This window comes from Nycticebus coucang, unplaced genomic scaffold (genome assembly GCF_027406575.1).
Source record: "Nycticebus coucang isolate mNycCou1 unplaced genomic scaffold, mNycCou1.pri scaffold_54, whole genome shotgun sequence".
In the NCBI taxonomy this organism is placed as follows: Eukaryota; Metazoa; Chordata; class Mammalia; order Primates; family Lorisidae; genus Nycticebus; species Nycticebus coucang.
In genome coordinates, this window is record NW_026515584.1 from 218,843 (window position 1) to 243,094 (window position 24,252).

A 24,252-nucleotide genomic window follows, 5' to 3' on the forward strand; every position below is an offset into this window, starting at 1 on the left:
CAATGTGCTGATTTTATGTAGAATTTGGAATGCTTACATCAAAGTGGTTAACCTAGCCTTCACCTCAGTTAATTATTGTGTTAAGGCATTTATACTCTATTTTTAATAGATTTGACATGTACCCTTGCAATATGCACCATAGGTGAGGTCCCACCAATTATCCTCCCTTCCCTCCCCTCTCCCTCCTCTTCCCTCTGTCATCTTGGCTATATTTGTGTTTTATCATTTGTGTAAAAGTGTGGGGGATTATATATTGATTTCCTAAAAGTACTGAGTAAGTTGGATACTTTTTTTTCCATTCTTGAGATACTATACTAAGAACAATATGTTAATTGGCCTGGAAGAATACTTTATGAGGAGCACCCCCCAGGGAATTGAAGCAACCCCAAAAATATATTACTGATCAAACTAAACAGCTTCTGCACAGCCAAGAGCACACTTAGTAAAGCAAACAGACAGTCCTCAGAATGGGAGAAGATATTTTCAGATTATGTTCCTAACAAAGGTTTGGTGATCAGAATCCACAGAGAACTCAAACTTATTAATAAGTAAAGAACAAGTGATCCCATTTCATTGTGGACAAGAGAGTTGAACAGAAGCTTCTTTGAAGAAGACAGGTGCATGGCCTACAGACAAATAAACACATACTCATCATCTTTAATCATCAGGGAAATGCAAATCAAAACCAGTATGAGATATCATCTAACTCCAGGAAGAGTAGCCCACATCACAAAATCCCCCAAACTACAGATGTTGGCATGGATATGGAGACAAGGGAACAGTTCTGCACTGCTGGTGGGAATGCAAGCTAATATGTTCCTTTTGTTTTTTTTTTTTATACTTTGAAAGTTACTTTAATTGATAATTTATTTATTTATGACATTTATTTTTAAAACATAAAGATATTTAGAAAAATCACTAACAATGTCAACTCCCCAAGAAGATACTATTTTTTTTTATTAAATCATAATTGTATACAATGATATGATCATGGGGCAACATACACTCGCTTCATAAACCATTTGACACATTTTTATCACAGTGGTTAACATAGCCTTCCTGGCGTTATCTCAGTTACTGTGCCAAAACATTTACATTCTACATTTACCAAGTTTCGCAAATACCCCTGTAAGATGCACCACAGGTGTGATCCCACCGATCCCCCTCCCTCTACCCACCCCCCCTTTCCCACTTCCCCCTATTGTTAAGTTGTAGCTGGGTTATAGCTTTCATGTGAGAGTCCCAAATTAGTTTCATAGTAGGGCTCAGAACACAGTAAGCAGAGCAAGCAGACAGCCCTCAGAATGGGAGAATATATTTGCAGGGTATATCTCTGACAAAGGTTTAATAACCAGAATCCACAGAGAACTCAAACACATCAGCAAGAAAAAAATAAGGGATCCCATCGCAGGCTGGGCAAGGGATTTGAAGAGAAACTTCTCTGAAGAAGACAGGCGCAAGGCCTTCAGACATATGAAAAAATGCTCATCATCTTTAATCATCAGAGAAATGCAAATCAAAACTACTTTAAGATATCATCTAACTCCAATGAGACTAGCCTATATCACAAAATCTCAAGACCAGAGATGTTGGCGTGGATGCGGAGAAAAGGGAACACTTCTGCACTGCTGGTGGGAATGCAAATTAATACATTTCTTTTGGAAAGATATATGGAGAAAACTCAGAGATCTAAAAATAGATCTGCCATTCAATCCTGTAATTCCACTGCTGGGCATATACCCAGAAGACCAAAAATCACAACATAACAAATATATTTGTACCAGAATGTTTATTGCAGCCCAATTCATAATAGCTAAGTCATGGAAAAAGCCCAAGTGCCCATCGATTCACGAATGGATTAATAAATTGTGGCATATGTATACCATGGAATACTATGCAGCCTTAAAGAAAGATGGAGACTTTACCTCTTTCATGTTTACATGGATGGAGCTGGAACATATTCTTCTTAGTAAAGTATCCCAAGAATGGAAGAAAAAGTACCCAATATGTTCCTTTTGGAAAGAGGTTTGGAGAGCACTTAGGGAGCTAAAAGTAAACTTGCCATTCGATCCTGCAATTCCTCTACTAAGTATATATTCAGAAGACCAAAAATCATTTTACAACAAAGTTATTTGCACCAGAATGTTTATTGCAGCCCAATTCATAATTGCCAAGTCATCGAAGAAGCCCAAGTGCCCATCAACCCATGAATGGATTAATAAATTGTGGTATATGTATGCCTGAAACTGAACACAACCCTCTTTCTGCCAGGCCTTGTTTGAACTGTGAGGGCCAGAGGAGGGGGACAGTCAGAACTTGAGGCAGGCTGGCACTCTGAACAGCCTGGGGGCCAGATAACAGGTGGGTTCTCAGTTTCTCTGGGCCTAGAATGGCACAAGAAGGACCTAACCTTCCTCTGTGCTACTTGCCAGTCTTGGGCTTGGCATGTTAAGCAGGGGGATATCTGGGTTTGCCTCAGGTGAAAATCTGTTTTTGCAATGTAATTTGCACACAAACTCTTTCCTGCTTAGAACGCGGAGAAGATGCCCTTGGGGTGGGGTGTCAATTACCTCAGCCTTGCTGAGGAAGGCTAGAGCTTGTTTCTTCCCAGGGCCAGGCGGGAAGGTTACAGAGCACTCCTGCTGCCCTCTGTCACTGACCAGGGGTAGACAATGCCCCAGCAGAGGGAGGCCCTCTGCCCAGTGTCTAGCCACACTTGGCCAACCAAAAGCACTCAGAAACCAAGACCTTCCCATTTTCTCCTCCCTACATGGTGTTGAGGCTCCCTGCTGAAATGCAATTAAAGCAATTGCTTTTCAAAAAAAAATTAAAAGGTAGAGCAAGGTGTTAGGTGAGAAGAATATAATAAAATGAGCTTCCAGTGCCAAAATGACTCAGAGAAGTAGCACAAACTTCCCTGTTCTTCCTATGTTTCTCCCTGTTGGGAAGGCATTAAGGTCTGAGGGCCCTGGTCCTGCAGAGCTGTTGGATGTAGTGTGGAGGAGTGGAAGCAGAGAAGGTGAGCCGTACGTGTCTGCAATTTCATGTCATATAAAGTGATGGTACTTCATAGCATTTTATCATGTAATTGAAGGTTTGTGAAGCAGGAAGAATACAGTAGTTGTATCTATCAAGTGCTCAGGGCATCTCTCACCTTATGAAGATTGCACTGAAATCTGTATTATTTTTGATTTCCTTTCTATTTGGAGGATGTGATAGGGAAGAACTTGAGGTTAGACTCTAAATAGGTAAATTCAGGTAAGTTATGTGTTATACCCACTCAGTATAGATCAGAACTGTCAAATTAGAACTGTGCTGGGAATCTTGTTTAAAATGCACATATTGATTTAGTCGGCGTGGGCTTCTGCATTTTTTATACATGTGATGTTGGTGCTGCTGGTTGTTGGGCCACCCTGAGTAGCAAGTGTGCAAACTTTGTTGTAGAGAAATCTGTAGAGAGAGTCATTGGAGAGCACTTTCATGATGTGTTAATCAAGGAAAAGCATTGTTTTTCTGTTATGTCTGAGCATGTTTCCAGCTAGAAGGCACGGAACAAAGAAATTAAGACTTTGAAATAATAGATACAATATATTTCTGCTAAGAGAAAAGACGTGATGAAGATGATCCAGCAGGAGAATGCAGACCTCAAATCTGAAGGTTACTCTGCAAAGGAATAGGCATTTTAAATGGGGACAGAGGGAGGCTAGAGGGTGTTAGCTGGGTAACAATGCAGTTAATGATGAGAAAACAGGAGAAAACTCACTGCAGATAGATTCAGCAGATTTGCACTCAGAGGTAAGATTAGGCTCCAGATATCTCTAGAAGCAGGAGGGAGTGCTAGATTTGGGACAAACCACAATAACCCATTTCATTGCTCCATAACTATCAGTCATTAGAGATCTGTGTTTCATTGATATTATTTAATTGGAAATTAATTTACATATACAAGCATTGACTACTATTTTCAGAACTAGCTATTTTATAGAAATAGCAATGCACTCAACCCTACTATGAAACCAATATATAAGCACCCACCCTTCCATATGAGAACTATAACCCAACTACAGCCCAAGATGAAGGGAAAAGAGGAAGGGAAAAGGAGGGGAGGGGGAAGGACAGGTGGAGGGAGGGTAATTGGTGGGACCACACCTATGGTACATTTCACAAGGATACATGTCAAATCTGTAAAGTGTGGAGTACAACTATCTTAGCACAATAAGTAAGAAAGTATGGTGAAGGCTATGTTAACCAATTTGATGAAAGTATTTCAGATTATATATAAAACCAAGGCATTGTACCCTATAAATGCATTAATATACACAGCTATCATTTAATGAAAATTATACTAGTATAAGAATATTAACTTTTACTAAAATTAATGAAATGTTCAATGCCTGACACAACACTCTTTATGGTAGGGTCCTTAAGATAACTGCAGATGTAATTAAAGGCAATATTATTTAACAGAATTTTATGGAAGACAGAAGAAACTCAGTTCCAAGAATGCACGAAATGTGGATGATATAGCATCTTTTCTGTGTGTGTATCAAGTACAAACACGCAAATTAACCTGAATGTACATAAATGCTCATTTAGGGCAATTTTAGAGATGAAATTCCTTAAAGATCTGAACAAATATAGATAAGTGGTTGTATATTCAAAACCTGGAATTTATCAGCAGAATTTCTCTCCCAACTTGCAATCACTTTAAAGAACACAGAACACAATGTGGCAGATGATATTAGTCTTGTAAGTGTCAGACCTCTTTATATGACTTCTACAAGGAAAGGACTTGTAAGATAGCTAAAGAAGAAACAAAAAATATGAACTTATGGTATCCTAAAAAGGACTTAGCTATTATCTTGCCTAGGATTTCCATTCCATTAGGAGGGTACGTAGGAAGATCACTTGCTGACCAAATGATAACTTTGTTTTTTCTTTAATCTTCTTATAAGAAATAGCTCCGTGTTGTGATTATTTTAAATCTTTTTTTTTTTTAATAAAAGACATTGCTTCAGGTAGATATCATCTAATTCAATCTAGAAAATATTCATCTGACTGCATGTCAAAGTATTTTTTAAACGTACGGATCCCATTAATATTGTATTACATATAATCTATAATCCTATTTATGATTCTTCTTATTTAAGATTTACGTGAGTTTGGGAGATTGCTGATGTTTTTATATTATTAAAATTTGCTAATTTTTAAACTTAAAAAAGAAATTATTAAGTCATTAAGATATAGAAATAGTCATTAAGCCATTAAAGTGATATGTCTACTCCACTAAACAAATTTTAGAAAAGATAAAATTATATAGGTTATTTCTTGATTTTTTTGTTATTTTCAATTAATTTTCCATTTATCTTGAATTATGGTGGTTATTAATGAAATTTGTAGTAATTTTATGGCATTCACTGTCTCCTTTTTGATAAATATTTTAATAATGACAGCTTATTTTATGTAATTTCTCCATTATATCCTATATACCGCTTGATTGGGTCAATGAAAGTCTTTAAAATGACAAAACTAGAGGACATAAGACATGTAGTCCTATTCTTAGTTCACATGAGCATGGGAAAATGTGAATATTTTTCTCTGCTGTTATTCTACAAGAATATATACATGCTTGTCAATTAAAAACACGAAACGCAGTATACATTCAACTAAATTGTGATCCCAACTGTGTCCTTCCTAAATAACATGACAAACTGAAGAACTTATAGTGTAATGGTATAAATAATTCTTATGTGTTGCTCTGAAGATATCCTATAGGCTTCAACCATCAGCCTTGTTATTTATCTTTTAGGTTTATGGTTTGTTCCTCTGATTAAAGATCACTGCTCACATTGGCATACGTTCAGTTTTCTATTTAAATTTTCTTATTTGAAACATAATCTTTCTTTTGAAATCTTAGCTGCTTATTGTATATTATATTCCTATTTTTCTTCTACTTATTTCTGTCACATTTCTGTCAGCAGCAAGAAAAATAATAACAATAATAGAATGATCCAAAACCTAAAGTAATTAAATTATTTTCTTACTTGAGGATTCAGCTCAATAGAAACTTTCCATGAATGTATGTTTGGCTTTGTCATATTTGCATTTCTACTGTCATTTAAATTGATTATATGTTCCTTTTGTTTTTTAGGGTCTTTTAAGAAACATCCATTGAAGGTAATAACATTCATTTTTTCATCTGGAATTATTCATGGCACATTGTGTGCAATGTTCATTATTTATGTTACAATGTGTTTTCAAGGCTATTCAGAGCACTATTAACATGACAGTTTCCAGTCTGAAGAAAGCAGTAGGAAGGAGGAATGTGAAAATATCCAGATCAGGTAATTGGTTTTTTCTTTGATAAAAATCCTTTCATTGCAATACAGCATTTAAAGTTTATATAGCCATGTTTACTATGAATTATTTTTATTAAAATATCTGTTAGAATATTGAAGTGTTACTAATAACAAATGTTAACATTTTTTTAATTCCATAGGCCATGACATTTTAATATATGGATAAAATCCCCATTTAAAAGACTTTAAGCATAACTGTACACAGGGAATCTTTTATAAAATGTCATTATTTACTGTTCATTGAGTCTTATAGAAATTTAGTTTTAAAAATGCATTTGTTAGTTGTCTTCTGTTTTGAAAAACCTTTTTACACTGTATAGTTCTCACTAGATGATCATCCTTACTCTTCTCCAGTGAGTAAAACAAAAACTCAGTAAATATTTTTTTAAGATTGCTCTTCTTCTAACATATTTTAGGTATATAAAGCAGGAGATTCATAATAATAAAAGCAGCAATATGAGAAAAATTAAATGGTTGTTTCATATTTACTGAACAAATTCATTGTGAAAACTCTACACAACTAGTTGTGGTGGCTTTCTCACATCATTTGTAATGAAAGGAAGGGAGGGAGGAAGGGAAAGAAAAGAGAGAGAGGAAGGGATGGAGGAAAGAAAGTGTAGGAAAAATGAAACAGAAAAAAGAAAAAATAAGCAAAGGAAAAGAGAAAGAAAGAAATTGCTACAGGTTCTTTTTTTAACCCCTTGCCTTTATTTTTTATTCATTTTAAAAATTTTATTATTGGGGAATCATGGAGGGTACAAGACCAGGTTATGCAGCTTGCATTTGTTAGGTAAAGTCCCTCTTATAATTGTGCCCCGCCCCCAAGAGGTGTGTCACACACTGTGAGCTGCCAACCCCCTCCCCGCTTCCTTCTCTCTGTTCCCCAACTCCCCCACCCCCAAAATCCCCCACCCCATAATTAATTGTCCTCATATAGAATTGAGGACCTTGCTTTCTTTCTTTTCCATTCTTGTGATGCTTTACTAAGAAGAATGTATTTCAACTCCCAAGTTAACACAAAAGATGTAAAGTCACCATCTTTTTTAGTGACTGAATAGTATTCTATGGTGTACATGTACCACAGCTTGTTAATCTATTCCTGGTTTGGTGGGCATTTAGGTTGTTTCTACAATTTGGCAATTGTAAATTGAGCTTCAGTAAGCAGTCTAGTGTAAATGTTCTTATGATAAAATTATTTTTTTTTTCCTTTCTGGGTAGATGTCCAGTAATGGGTTTGCAAGATCGAAGGGAGGTGTAGTTTGAGTTATTTGAGGATTCTCCATACTTCCTTCCAGAATGGTTGTATTAATTTGCAGTCCCAGCAGCAGTGGAAAAGTGTTTCCTTTTCTCCCCTTCCACATCAGCATCTACATCTTTGAGATTTTGTGATGTGGGCTATTCTCATTGGGGTTAGATGATATCTCAGAGTGGTTTTGATTTGCATTTCCTTGATGATTATAGACAATGAGCATCTTTTCATATTTGTTATCCATTCATCTATCTTCTTTAGAGAAGGTTCTATTCATCTCATTTTCCCACTGATATAAGTGATTGTTGGCTCTTATTGTTGTTGCTTAATTTGAGTTCTTTGTAGAGTCTATTTATTAAAGTATTTTTTTTTTGTTTCTTTTTCTTTTTCAAGAGGCATAGTTACACTTTGTTGCCTTGGTAGGGTGCTGTGGTGTCACAGCTCACAGCAACCTTCAGTTCTTGGGCTTAGGCAATTCTCTTGCCTCAGCCTCCCGAGTAGCTGGGACTACCACACCTACCACAATGCCCAACTTACTTATCAAGGTTTTGTCTTATTCATAATATGAAAATATCTTTTCCCATTCTGCTGGTTGTCTGTTTGCTTTGGTTGTTTTCTCCTTCGCTGTGCAGAAGCTATTCAGTTGAATTAAGTCACATTTGTTTTTCTTTTGTTGCAATTGCCCCAGGGCCATAACTGCAAGTGATTTCCCCAGAGTTTCTTCAAGGATTTTTATTGTTTCATGCCTTATATTTAGATCCTTTCTCCATCTTGAATCAATTTTAATGAGTGGAGAAAGATGCGGGTCTAGTTTCAGTCTTTTACATGTGGATATCCAGTTCTCCCAGCACCATTTATTGAATAGGGATTCTTTTCCCCAGTGTATGTTATTGTATGGTTTGTTAAAGATCATATGGCTATAATAGTTTCATTTCATGATTTGCTATACGGTTCTAGATGTCTATGTCTCTATTTTTTGCCAGTAACATGCTGTTTACATTATGATGACATTGTAGAATAGCCTAATGTCTGGTAGGTTGATACCCTGACTTTGCTTCTGTTACTAAGAATTCCCCCTTGGCTATCTGGAATTTTTTCTGGTTCCATACAAAATGAAGTACTATTTTTCCCAAATATGTAAAGTATGACAAAGTTATTTTAATGGGGATTGCATTGAATCTGTAGATTGCTTTGGGAAGTATAGAAATGTTAACAATGTTGATTCTTCCCAGCTATGAGATGGTATGTTTTTCCATTTATTAATATTTTCTGCTACTTCTTTTCATACAGTTTTGTAATTTTCTTTAAAGGGTGTTTCATCTTTTTGGTAGGTATATTGCAAGGTATTTCATTTTCTTTGAAGTACGGTGAAGGGAATTATTTCCTTGATTTACTTCTCATTTTGGCTATTATTGGCATATGCAAAATCTACTGATTTGCAGACATTGAATTTGTATCCTGCAATATTACTGTATTTTTGATCACTTTTATGAATCTCGTGGTTGAGGCATTGGGGTTTTCTAAGTATATCATCAGCAAAGAGGGAGAGTTTCATTTCCTCTGCCCCCATTTGAATGCCCTTTATTTCCTTCTCTTGCCTGATTATTTTGGCTGGGACTTTTATCCTGATTAGTAGTGACAGAGGACAAACTTGTCTTCTTCCAGTTGCTGAGTGGAAAAGCTTTCACTTTTACTTCATTTAGTATAATATTAGCTGTGGGTTTGTCATAGACGAGAACATTTCAGACATAGGAACAGGATATACACTGATGAAGGTATAAAAAGCAACGCCAACTGTGTGAACCATTAATATAAGAACACACAGGCAATGTTTTTGAACATACAATTATGAAGTAGAGACTAGTATACAGTGATACTTCATATGTTTATGATAATTTTAAATTTTGTTCATTTATGTTGGGTAGACAAATGGAGGAATGAATATTTGAGATGTTGGTATGCCTTGAATCTGGGGACATCAGATGCCTCCCTGAGTGTATTTTGAAAATTTTTATAAGAAAATAAATACTCTTCTAAAGATTAATTTCCATTTAAACTATCAGTTTATAAAATGAAAAAAATTCTCTCTTCTTTTATAAACACTATAGCTTTAATTGGATCATTCTAAGTAGATTATATTAACTAAATTTATGGTTTTGACAGCAAAACAAGACTTTATGGTAATATCAGAGGAAAAAGAAGAAAAGCAGGATGGAAGGAAAAATAATCATCCACAGGTATAAAAAAATTGAAATTTTAATTTCGGGTTAATTATGGTTTTATTTGCATTGGTAACATAGAATAGTTGAAAATAAATTAAAATTTGGACTAGCATTTAAGAATTGATAGGTTATAATTTGATATTAAATTTTAAAAATCTATTTAACTATTGTAAAGTTTAAAACATTTTTTAAAATAAATAATAAATTATAGATAAATTTGCCATTGGTATAGAGGCAAGTGTTTTCTGGGATTTTGTGTATTTTATAATTTTTATAATTATATTCCTTGTATTATAAATTTCTTATGTGATAAGGAAGGTAACATCAGCTGTTTAATCATATTGCTAAGCAGTAGAATTTGTGAACAATTTTACAGTGGTGGCCACTGAGTACATTAAAAGAATAATCATTCACAGTGTTTCCAAATTTACAATTTTATGTTGCCAGTCAGTAATGCTTAGGCTAAATATTTCTTATGCCTAGTGATCCCTAACTCACTTCAGTGTCTATATTGAAGGAGAGATTTGAGTCATAAATATTGTGTCTACGAAGAGAGTTTGTATCATAAAGTATGAGGCCTTAGGTGAAACTTACTAAATGCAGAATATAAATGTCTGAACACAATAACTAAGAAAATGCCATGAAGGCTATGTTAACTAGTTCGATGAAAATATTTCAAATTGTATATAAAACCAGCGCATTGTACCCCACAATTGCATTAATGTACACAGCTATGATTTAATAAAAAAAGGAAAAAAAAAAGAATGAGGCCTTTGGTAACGGGGCTCATTATTCTTGGGGTAACAATAGCAAGCTTATAACATATTTACATGTAGCAAATCAGTAAACAGTATCAAAATGATTTTATTCACTGTCATTAGAGGACATTAGGATGTATTAGACCTAGACTTAAGCAGTTAGGCTGTGTCACAACATAGCACTGTCATATTATTTTATATAATTTTAATTAAAGCTAAATAATTGACTTTTATGTCTGATTGCATTGATTTAGTCTGCTAATAGCATAAAGCTTTCCAAGTCTCCAAATGTTGCCCTTTAGAAGAGTACTGAAGTACAACGTAGAGGTTTACTATTGAAGTTAGGTAAAATCATTTTAAGTGAGGAAGGAAGGCATTGTAATATTACAAAATTACCTGCTTATTCAGTTTTGGTAGATTAAAATATAATAAATTAACTTAATTTCAAACAGAGAGTGATAAAGTTGTCTAGTTCCTATTGGAGGCTGAGGAAAACTATTTTTCACTTGTTAGTTGCAGTCCAGGATTTGGAAGTAGCTAAATACAGATTTAAGAAATGTGTTAGTTAAAGTTTATTTATTTTCTGAATATCTTTGCCCATATTTGGGTGAGAGGATCACATCATTTTGAAAACCTGTAACCTGACAGAAAACATAACTAACAAAATAAACACATTAATCTTTTATGTTTGCATCTGCAAACAGTTCTCAAAAACTAGAAATACATAGGGTTTGTGGAAGAGGGGATATACTGTATATTATGGATTTCCTTATGTGCAAAAGTTAGAGTAATTGTGGATAGATCAAGGCAAAGTAGAGTGGTGAAATAAATTAAAATTTAAGAAAAATGAGTAAAACCAAAGGTTTGGTTAAATTTGTGAATACATATAACACAAAAGTCCAGTTTGTCCTTAGGCAGTTACTACACAACTCTAAAAGAGTAACAAGCTTATATTAAAAAGAAAAAAAAACCCTGTAATTTGGCAAAATTACAGATTCCTCCTGATTGTGAGGATAATAGGTCCACCTGAAGTGTCCATCTCTAAAATACCTCATGCATTCTCTGAACAAAAGCACATCAGTCTCAGAAATGTCTTTTCATCCCATTTCTACTTTGGGTCCCTGAAATAAACTTGACACTTATCTTCTAAGCTTTATTTAAAAGAAAACACAGTATATCGGGAATATGAGAACAGCCCTGGCAGACCCTGGGTATGTTGTTGTTGCTGTTTTTTTTTTTTTTTAATTTCATATTACTATGAGGGTAAAAATGATTAGGTTACATTGTTTGCATATCTTAGGTAAAATTCAGGTTGGAGCTGATCCCTTCACCCACGGAGTGTGCTGTGTGTCCTCACATTGTGTACATTTGATGAGAGCAAATGTGCACACTATGCACTCTCCTTCAGCCCTCCCATTTCAACTCAATTGTATTTTTCTCTCCTGTGGGTGTGTAGTTCTTTATGTAATTGTTTCATATTAGTATTGAGTATATTGGATACTTTTCTATTCATGCACACTTTGCTAAGAAGAATGCTTTTCAACTCCATCCAGGTAAAAGCAAAATATGTAGTTTTCATCTTTTTCTTTTTTATGACTGAAAGGGGTCCATGGTATACATATACCACCGTTTTTTAATCCATTCCTGGGTTGATGTGCACATGGGTTTCTTCTACATCCTGGCAATTATGAATTGAGCTGCAGTAAAGATTCTAGTGTGGATGTCCTTATTGTAAAATGTTGTTTTCTTCTGGGTAGATACCTAGTAAAGAGATTGCAGGATCAAATAGAAGGTATACTTTTAGTTCTTTGAGAATTCTCCATAATTCTTTCCACAGAGGCTATGGAAAATATCTGTTTGCAGTTTTACTAACAGTGTAGAAGTGTTCCCTTCTCTCCACATCCACACCAGCATCTGCATCTTTGGGACTTTGTGATGTGGGCTATTCCACTGGGATTAGGTAATACCTTCATGTAGCTTTGAATTGCATTTATCTGATGATAAGTATTTTTTCATGTGTTTTTTGGCCATTCATCCATCTTCTTCAGGAAAGTTTTTGTCCACTTTTGACATAGGATTGTTTGTTCTTTTCTTGTGAATTAGTTTGAGTTCTCTGTAAATTCCAGTTATCAGCTCTTTGTCCGAGTCACAGTGTGCAAATACCTTCTACCATTTCATAGGCTGTTTTCTTTAGTTCTTGTACCTTTAGTTGTGCAGAAGCTTTTTAGTATGGTTATGTTCAATTTATTTATTTTTAATATTGCTGTAGTTGCCAAGGGGGTCTTGTTCATAAGCTGTTTTTCAGGCTGATTTTGCCAAGAGTTTTTTCCACCCTTTCTTCCAGATTTTTTGTCATTTAGTGTCTTAAATTTAGATATTTTATCCAATGAGAGTCACTTTTTGTAAGTCGTGAGAAGTCTAGTTTTAGTCTTCCCGTTGTGGCTAACCAGTTCTCCCAGGACCATGTATTAAATATGAATTCTTTTTCCCAGTGTATGCTTTTGTTTGGTTATCAAAGATCAGATGGTAAGTGGCTGGGTTCACTTCTAGGTTCTCTGTTTTCTTCCATAGGTACCTATTCTTTTGCCAGTATCGTGCTGTTTTGATCACTGTAGATTTGTAGCATTACCCGAAGTCTGGTGATATAATGCCTCCAGATTTGTTTTTATTGTTTAGAATTGCATTTATTATTTGTTTTTTTTCTAGATGCACAGTATTATTTTTTCTAGATCTTCAAAATATGACATTGATGCTTTGATGGGGATTGCATTAAATCTGTAGATTGTTTTGGGTAGTATGGACATTTTATGATGTTGATTCTTCTCAACTGTGAGTGAATATGGTGTGTTCTTTCACTTGTTAATGTCTTCTGCTATTTCTTTTCTCAGGATTTCGTAGTTCTCTCTGTAGAAATTCTTCACATCCTTTGTTAAGTATATTCCCAAGCATTTCATTGTTTTTTTTTAAGCTACTGTGAAGGAATAATGTGTCTTTGACCTTATTCTCACCTTGACTGTTACTGGCATACCATTCTGGAGGGGCCTGAGTTGTGGACCTTGATTTTATGTACTAATTTTTTTTTTTTTTTTTTTTTTATTAAAAAGTCAAATGGGTTTTTTATTTTTTTTTTTTTTTTTTTTTTTTAATTTTTTTATTAAATCATAAGTGTATACAATGATATGATTATGGGGCATCATACACTCACTTCATAAACCATTTGACACATTTTTATCACAGTGGTTAACATAGCCTTTCCGGCGTTATCTCAGTTACTGTGCCAAAACATTTACATTCTACATTTACCAAGTTTCGCAAATACCCCTGTAATATGCACCACAGGTGTGATCCCACCGATTCCCCTCCCTCTACCTACCACCCCCTTTCCCACTTCCCCCTATTGTTAAGTTGTAGTTGGGTTATAGCTTTCATGTGAGAGTCCCAAATTAGTTTCATAGTAGGGCTGTGTACATTGGGTATTTTTTCTTCCATTCTTGGGATACTTTACTAAGAAGAATATGTTCCAGCTCCATGCATGTAAACATGAAAGAGGTAAAGTCTCCATCTTTCTTTAAGGCTGCATAGTATTCCATGGTATACATATACCACAATTTATTAATCCATTCGTGGATCAAAACAAAAGACGTGAAAGATCTCTATAAAGAGAACTATGAAACTCTAAGAAAAGAAATAGCTGAAAATGTTAACAAATGGAAAAACATACCATGCTCATGGCTAGGAAGAATCAACATTATCAAAATGTCCATACTACCCAAAGCAATATATAATTTCAACGCACTCCCTATTAAAGCTCCACTGTCATATTTTAAAGATCTTGAAAAAACATTACTTCGTTTTATATGGAATCAGAAAAAACCTCGAATAGCCAAGACATTACTCAGAAATAAAAACAAAACAGGAGGAATCACACTACCAGACCTCAGACTTTACTACAAATCGATAGTGATCAAAACAGCATGGTATTGGCACAAAAACAGAGAAGTAGATATCTGGAATAAAACTTTTTATTCCTTGCTCACTTCCAGGAACCTTGTAGTTGAGTCTCTGGGGTTTCCAAAGTATAAAATCGTATGATCAGCAAAGAGGGAGATCTTGACCTCCTCTGCTCCTATTTCAATGCCATTAATATCCATCCCTTACCTGATTGCATTGGCTAGATCTTTCAGCACTAGGTTGAGTAGCAGTGGTGATAGTGGACCTCCTTGTCTGGTCCCAATTCTAAGTGCAAAAGCTTTCAGTTTTCCTCCATTCAGTATGCTATTTTCTGTAGGTTTGTTGTGGGGTGGTGTCTATCAGTTTAGGAAATGTCCCATCTATGCCTATTTTCTTAAGTGTTCTTGCAGAAAAGGATGGTGACTTTTGTTGAATGCTTCTTCTGCATCTATTGAGAGGCTCATATGGTCTTTCCTTCTGAATCTATTTAAACAGTGAATTATATTTATGGATTTATGAATCAACTTTCTATCCCTGGGATAAAACTCATTTGGTCATGATGTGTAATTTTTTAATGTGTAGCTGTACTCTGTTGGCTAGGATTTTATTGAATATTTTTGAATCAATATTTATTAATGATATTGGTCTGTAGTTTTCCTTTTTTGTTGGCTCTTCCTCTGGTTTTGGAATCAGGGTGATGTTTGTTTCATAGAACGTGTTGGGGAAGTTTCCTTCCTTTATATTTTGGAATAGTTTCTGCAATATAGGTATTCTTTGAAGGTTTGGTAGAATTCCGGTGTGACACCAGCTGGTCCAGGACTTTTTGAGGGAAGATTTATTGTTATTGCAGATTTATACTGGTCTGTTCAGAGTTTCTAGTTCTTTATGGTTGAGCTTAGGGGAGATGATATGAGTCCACATTTTGGTACAGTTCCTCTACGTTTTAGAATTTCTGAGAATATAGATTTTTGTAGAGTCACTGAAGATTTTTTGTATCTCTGTGGTTTCTATTGTTATTTTCCCTCTTTTATTTCTGATTGAAGTTATTAGAGATCTTTTCTGTTGCTAGTCAGTCTGGCCAAGGGTACTTTGATTTTATTAATATTTTAAAAGAAACAACTTTTTCTTTCTCCGATCTTTTGAATGGTCCTTATGTTCTCAATTTCATTAAATTCTGATTTATTTTATGTCTTTTCTCCTACTAGGTTTGAGATTGGATTATTCTTTCTTTTCCAGTTGCTTCAAATGGTTTATTGGGTTATTGATTTGCATTTTTTCTGTTTTTTGAATGAGAACATTTAATCCAATAACTTTTACCCTTAGGACTGCCTTTCCAGTATCCCACAGGTTTTGATAGTATGTGGCTTCGTTGTCATTTTTTCATGAAAGATAATGATTTATTTCTTTATCTCCTCCTTGACTCAGTTCTTTGCTCTAAGGTTACTTCATTTCCATGACTTTGTACAGGCATGCAGGCATAAGGATCTTTTTTTTTTTTAGTTGAGTTCTGCCTTTATTCCCTAATGATCTGGAAAGATACAAAATATAATTTCTATTCTTTAGATTTTGTTGAGGTTTGATTTGTGTCCATTTTTTTTTAATATAATCCATGAGCTGGAGAGAAGAACGCATACTCAGTAGTTTTTGGATTTATGTTCTGTATATTTCCGTAAAACCCAATTGTTCTAGGCACACATTTAACTCCCTTGTTTATTTGTTTAGTTTCTGCTTGGAGAGTCAGTACGGTTTTGTCAGAAGAGTGTTGCAATGCCCACTTAATATGGTTTCACAGGATATCATGTTGTTCAAATTGGTTAGGGTTCATTTTAAATGTCTGGGAGTGTTTCAGTTGTGTGCATAGATATTTAGGATTCAAATGTCTCATTGTTATATTGTTCCCTTGACCAGAGAATAGCATCCATCTTTGTTTTTGTTTATAGGTTTAAATCTAATAAACATCTCATAATATCTAAAAATACAATTGTACCCCCTACTTTCTCCTGATTTCCATTTGCCTGAAATGTTTTTTTTCCTACCATTCACTCTCTTCTTATCCTTCAGAAATCCCAATGATTTGAATGCTTGATCTTTTGGAGTAGTTCTATAACTTGCTCAGATAAAGCTGTTTTTATTCTGCTTTTTTCCCCTGTCTCTTTGAATGATTAGGTTAGTTCAAAATTCTTGTCTTCCATTTCTGAGATTCTTTCTTCTCCATGTTCTGTTCTACTGCTGAGACTTGTCGCGGACCGCCAGTCGATGGGCCTCAGTCTGAGGGTGCTCAGGGTGAACGGTACAGGTTGATTGAAAGGTCGACGCAGGATGAATTGACAGACTGCTACACAAAGCAGCTGCACTTTATTGATTTTTAAGTCTGGTATTTATACATTTTCTTTCCAGGGTTAAAACAATGTAATTATTACTTTGCTTATGCTTGTGAATTATCTTTGTGTCTCCAATTATCTTTGTGTCTCCATATGTGGTTTATCATGCACTATATGTTTTCAAGGTTTTTCTTTTTGGAGGGAGGTGGTTTCATTAGTAACACCTGGTTGCTTCCCCTTATCTAGGAATGTCAAGGCTTGTAACTTCTCTTAGTTCTGTAATTGGTCTCAGTTTCTTATGATCTCTTTTTTTAAAAACAGCTGAACATGCTCTTTTATGTATAATGTTTGACTACTTCTATATATATTCTATGTATTTTTACTCTAATTAGTAACTATATTTTGATTCATAGTTAATTGCTTGTTAAACATTAAACTACTTTATTGATTTGTGTTACATATGAAAATTAGTGAAGTAAGATGTTTTTCTAAGTAAAGTTTTACTAATTAGTGAAGTTAGATGTTTTTCTAAGTAAAGTTTTACTGCAGGAGGTGTCATGTTGGAACATCTTGTTTGCCGTGCCTGCATTGTCTCAAGTCACTGACATTTATGGTAGGGACGTGCTGTTGTGCAGGCTCTCTTGGAGCCACTGAGTTCAGCACAGCTATACTTGCTGTGTTTAATTGTGGATCAGTAAGTCACTGTGTTTATTCTTAGTTTCTCAAGACAATCAGGCAATCAACTGAACAGACAGGTTTCAGAGCAAAGGTTTTTTAGGCTTTTATGCCGCACCTCGTGAGTCATTACGTTCAAACAAAGGCATGCTAGGCAACTTATGCGCTGCTGTCACAAACCAGGGGGGCTGGGGGTTTCGCTCCGGGGAGCACATACCACCTACTCATGCATTTTATAATGCGGACAGCGCCACTTCACCCCGGCTAGATGCCGGGGGTGCGGCAGAGACTCCATACTGTTTGAATCTCCTTGAATGCCTCTTTCCATTTCTTAAGCTCTGCTATAATTGTGTCCAGATCCTTGGTGACTAAAACTAAATCTGGTGGGCTGAAGTCAGATCCAGAGGCTCCTGTATATGGAGTTGCTCACTCTACTTTACACCTAACTATTCAAACAAACTCTTCTTTTTCTCTGAAGTCCCAGCTGTGACAGATTCAAACTGAGGAGGCTTTTTGACTATGGTAGGGAAGGGAGATCTTGGGCCTACCATCTGCTTCCAAGGCTTTCCCGGATTGGGTTGCCTGTCAGAGACTAGGCCCATCCACCTTCAATTTGGCAGAAGTGGAGTCAGGGGCCAAACCTCCAGGAGGGGCCTGCTAGGCACAGATGCTAGACAATGCCATTCCAATGGGTAGGGAAAGTTCCCCCCTAGCAGGATGGAGGCTTAGGAGGGACCTTGTCATGCATTGTCAGTGCAGCCAAGCCACCATTTCCTCCAACAGGGTTGAGGCATCCTCAGTTCATTGGGCCACACAATGCAGAGATCTCTCAGAGTCCACATGGCCTGATAAAGACCCTGATGATTCTTGGTGACAGAGAAAGCAACCTCTGTAAACCCTCGCTCCCTCAGTTGCTCTGAGGGGTGGGTAGGGTCCAAAGCACTTTCACCTGTTGTTGCCAGTGGGTGGGTCAACCCCCCCCTCCAGTCTGGTCTGGGCTAGTGCTTCTAGTTGGTGCCACTGGAAAGCAGAGTTCTGCAGTGGGGGCAGACTGTTGGGCAACCCAAAAAAGAGAGGGTATACAGACTCAGAAGCGGATATGCCTTGGTGCAAAAATAGTGGGATGTTTTATCCTTCTTGGGACTTCCTTATGAGGCAAGTGATGGCGTGTTTTGCTGTTTGCAGAAAGACTGCAGGTGGGAGAAGTCTCTTACTCTTCTGTTTTCAAGAATCATCTAGACTGATCCAATCTAACTCTCCTCAGTTCTCTTCCTTCCTCTTACTCATCTTGGTCCTCGCAGTTTGTCTGTGCAGGGTTACTGAACCCCTTGGTTCTTCTTGCAATCTAGCCCCCAATTACACTACTCTGGGTTACTTCATTAAAATTTCCCTCCTTCTGGATGAGAGTTTCCACAAAATCTGCCTCTAGTCAGCCATCTTGTCCCTTTCCCAGCACCGGGCATGTGAGGAGAATATTATAATGACACACACACTAAAAAAGCAAGGAGCTCAGAAGATACAGTTGAAACAAAGGAACACTAAGAAGTTTGATTTTGAAATGGCCAAAACAATTTTTTTTTGGAAATTGGCATCAGAAATGTACCTGTCAAGAAATCCAAACTTTGTGGCTTAAAAGGAAATGAAGTGTGTGCTTCAAACAAAAAGGTGCAGTATTTCTGCTGCTATATCCACTAATAATGAAGTAAAACCAGTACATACTGTATGTGTTCCTGAGGCATTAGATGAGGACAGAGATGCTGAAAAGTACAAACCATGAAGCCTGAATCAGAAAATATGCATCCCTCTCCACCACATAGTGACAGATCATCAAAAGCATCTGTGTTTATAAAGGAAGAAATATGGCAGGATATGAAAAAGGGTAAGAATGAGGATGACATGTTACAAGTAGAATCCCCACCTTTGGAGAAGAAAAATTCAAGTTCAAAATGAAGTAGATGTTCATTTGTCACTGCTGCTTTTATCCCTCTGGTCCATTCTGATTTTCCACTTTTGCATGTTGTATTAATCACATCTATTCACCATTTTATTCTGAACTTCTTGAAATGACCAGAAAGCAGAACCTGGGGTCACCATGATTTTAATCTTTATTATTATAATGTGTAGAAAAGACAAAACACAAGTAAGTGCTTGGCATGTTTTATATGCTTCAAAAGCAAATGTTCTTATTCTTCCCTTTTTATTAAGTCTTGCTATGCTTTATTGAATTTATATCTTAATTGAGAAAGAGATGCATACAGCGTATATATATATATACACATATACATATATATACACATATGTATATATGTGTATATATATGTATATATATACACATATGTGTGTGTGTATATATATATATACATACATATATATATATGTACACACACACACCATGGAGTGCTATTCAGTCATAAAAAGATGGAGACTTTACATCTTTTGTGTTAACCTGAATGGAGTTGAAACACATTCTTCTTAGTAAAGTATCATAAGAATGGATAAGCAGACTGAAGCCAGCTTTCCACAGAGGCTCCCATCCATTAGGAGAGTTAAAGGACAAAAATTCAGCAAGTAACCTAGTGGATTTGAGCTGCACTAAGAGAGAAGGTTGAAGAACGCACATCAACCCCGCTGAGGCAAGCTGCGACCCCAACATACAAACAAAAGGTACAAAATCCATCACCATGTGGACGGGAGTCCCCTCCCCCATGAGAACAGCTCAGAGTGCCCCACAAACAATCGGGCAGAGTTCAAAGGTCCTCCAACTACACTCCACGGGACAGACCCTCTAACAACTGGACCTACCTCCCCTACTAGGGTGCCACAGCGTTCTCCTGCCAGGCATAAAACTGTATAAAACTGTGTATAGTCTCTACCTGGAATTCTGAGCTCCCAGCGCTCCCCTCCACTCACACTGAGGTCTGGAGGCCAGTCCCCAGGAGTTCAGAGTCTTAGGTGATTTCTCGAGGGGTGTGGACGAGGCCTTGACTGCAGCTGGTCGGCACCAGCTCTGGGCATGGGAGTGAGGAGAGGATGGTTGGCAGAGAGGGGACTGCACCGGAGCGGCAGTCCCCTGAGGCACAGTGCAACAGCCATATTTTGGTGACAATACAGCCAGGCATAAAACTGTGTGTGTTCTCTGCCCGTAACCCCAGGCTCCCAGTGCTCCCTGCAGTCCCGTCTGCTCTCGCTGTAAGGTCTGGAGGCCTGTTCCCCAGGGGTCCAGACTCTTGGGCAATTGCTCGAGGGGTATAGACAGTGCTGGGCTGCAGCCAGTCGGTGCAGACTCTGGGGCATGGGAGCAGAGAGAGGACGGTTGGTCAGAGGGGAGCTGCACTGGAGCAGTGGTTCTGTGAGGCATAAAACAGCAGCCCTCTTTTTCTAGCAATACAGGTCACTACTGAATATTCTGAAGCCACACCCCGGTCTCCCTGGGCAACCAGAGACTGTGAGTATAGGATTTGCCTTAGGCAACTCCAACTTGCAAACCAGGGAAACTCCCAGGGCGGGGCTGACCCAGAGGTCCACTTTACTAAACCTAAGATGCACCTGGCCCTCAGGGGATCGTCAGCCTATAGACAATACAAGAGCAAAGACAAGCTGATTTGAAACTCAATTCAGCTTCTCTTCTGCAGGGGAACCGAAAATTTGGTCTGTTCTGTTCTGTCAGTAACATTAATCAGGGGCAAGACTGGACCTGAGTGAAAACCCCCCAACCTTCATCAAGCGTCCGAGGTTGTCAGTCCTCACCTCCTCCAGCTAGAGAGAGGCTGAGCGCAGCGGCCTGGCAGACTTCCTTGTGATTCAGGCAGGTGCAAACTCCTGGAGTACCGGTTCACTACAGGCAACTTGATCAGCCAACTTCAGGGCTATCAGTGACTGGGTGCGACAGTGGTGCAAGGTGGGGAAGGAGGCAGCAACCTTACCAGACTAATCTATTGGCTGGGTGGCTCCTCCTGACTCCACGCAGCACTGGAGCAAGCCACACCAGAGTAGTCCCCAGACCCCTGTGATCCAGTTCCCAGAGACCTCTTAAACTCTCTCACCCGAGACAGGTGCAGACTGAGACAATTGATTTGGACCTTTTGAACTGAACCAATCGCTTGAGGACAAATCAGGTGGTGCCGTGGGTGCACGGTGGTAGGAAGGTTTGATTTTTCTTTTCCAATTGTTTGCCGATGTGGGGTGGGGTGACTCAATTGCTGATATTTCTCCACAGCTGAGACTTCAATCCAGAGTATCTGTTTCACTAGGGTGGAACAGAAACCAACTGAAAATAAGACAGAACCACTTAGCCCCACCACACCAGACAGGGCCCCAGTTTCTCAGGAAACAGCACTGTACAGGCCCTCAACAAAGCCCCAGGGGGGAAAAACCAAAGGGAGTAAAACAACCATGGGGCAGAATCAGCGAAAAACTCTGGTAACATGAATAATCAGAATAGATCAACACCCCCAAGGAAAGATATGGCAGACGTAATTGAAGATCCCATTCATAAACAACTGGCTGAGATGTCAGAAATCGAATTCAGAATTTGAATTGCAGACAAGATTAATAAAGTGGAATTAGGAATTTGAGGAGAAATTCAAAAGTTGTCTCAAGAATTTAGTGAATTTAAAGACAAAACCACCAAAGACTTAGACATACTGAAGCAAGAATTTGCAGCCCTCAAAGATATGAAAAATACAGTAGAATCCCTCAGCAACAGAATCGAGCAAGCAGAAGAAAGGATTTCTGACATTGAAGATAAAGCCTTTGAACACTCCCAAACTCTCAAAGAGGAAGAGAAATGGAGAGCAAAAACGGATCATTCTCTCCGAGAGCTCTGGGATAATTCGAAGAAGGCGAATATCCGAATCATTGGAGTTCCAGAAAAAGATGAAGTGGCCTCGCTGGGCACAGAGGCCCTTCTGCATGATATTATGACAGAGAATTTTCCAGACATGCCTAGAGATTCTGAAATTTAGATAGCGGACAGCTTCAGAACCCCAGCACGACTCAACCCCAATAAGACATCCCCAAGGCATATCATAATTAACATCACTAAAGTTAATATGAAGGAGAAAATTCTCAAACCTTCCAGGAGAAAGAAAACCGTTATCTTCAAAGGGAAGAATATTATAATAACTGCAGATCTCTCTGCTGAAATTTTTTAAGCCAGAAGAAAATGGTCACTGAGTTTTAATCTCCTAAAGCAAAATAACTTTCAACCCCGGATCTTGTATCCAGCTAAACTGAGTTTCATTTATAATGGAGAAATTAAATACTTTAATGTCATTTATATGTTGAAGAAATTTGCCATAACCAAACCAGCTCTTCAGGATATTCTCAGACCTATCCTCCATAATGACCAACCCAATCCTATACCACAAAAGTAAACTCACTCATAAACTTCGGATGAAACTCCAATTTCGACACTGGCAAAAGGATTAAAAATGGCCACTGGATCTTTGAAAAACTCGATACCCAAAACGTCACCAGACTTATCAATATTCTCCATTAATATGAACGGCTTAAACTGTCCTCTAAAGAGGCATAGGTTAGCTGACTGGATACAAAACTCAGGCCAGATATTTGTTGCATACAAGAGTCACATCTTAACTTAAAAGACAAATACAGACTCCGGATGAAAGGATGGTCATCCATATTTCAGGCAAATGGTAATCATAAAAAAGCAGGTGTTGCAATTCTATTTGTAGATACAATAGGCTTTAAACCAACAAAATTAAGGAAGGACAAGAATGGTCACTTGATAATTGTTAAGGGTAATACTTAATATTATGAGATCTCAATTATTAATATCTATGCACCCAACCAGAATGCACCTCAATTTATAAGAGAAACTCTAAGAGATATGAGCAACTTGATTTCCTCCAGCTCCATAATAGTCGGAGATTTCAACACTCCTTTGGCAGTGTTGGATCGATCCTCCAACAAGAAGCTGAGCAAAGAAATCTTAGATTTAAACCTAACCATCCAACATTTGGATTTAGCAGACATCTACAGAAGATTTCATCCCAACAAAACTGAATACACATACTTCTCATCAGCTCATGGAACTTACTCAGAAATCGATCACAAGTCTAACCTCAGTAAATTTAAAGGAATTGAAATTATTCCATGCATCTTCTCATACCACCATGGAATAAGACTTGAGCTGAGTAACAACAGGAATCTGCATACTCATACAAAAACATGGAAGTTAAATAACCTTATGCTGAATGATAGCTGGGTCAGAGATGAGATTAAGAAAGAAATCGCTAATTTTTTGGAACAAAACAACCATGAAGACACAAACTATCAGAACCTCTGGGACAGCGCAAAAGCAGTTCTAAGAGGGATATTTATAGCACTGCAAGCCTTCCTCAAGAGAACGGAAAGAGAGGAAGTTAACAACTTAATGGGACATCTCAAGCAACAGGAAAAGGAAGAACATTCCAACCCAAAACCCAGTAGATAAAAAGAAATAACCAAAATTAGAGTAGAATTAAATGAAATTGAAAACAAAAGAATAATACAACAGATCAATAAATCAAAAAGCTGGTTTTTTGAAAAGGTCAATAAAATAGATAAACTTTTGGCCAACCTAATCAGGAAAAAAAAAAGAGTAAACTCTCTAATCTCATCAATCAGAAACAACAAAGATGAAATAACAACAGACTCCTCAGAAATCAAAAAAAATCCTTAATGAATATTACAAGAAACTTTATTCTCAGAAAT

General features: G+C 37.1%; 1 pseudogene; it reads left to right on the forward strand.

The window, feature by feature from the left end:
* Window positions 1-24,252, forward strand: part of LOC128579437 (protein MCM10 homolog) — a 75,058-nt pseudogene that overhangs the window by 9,696 nt on the left and 41,110 nt on the right.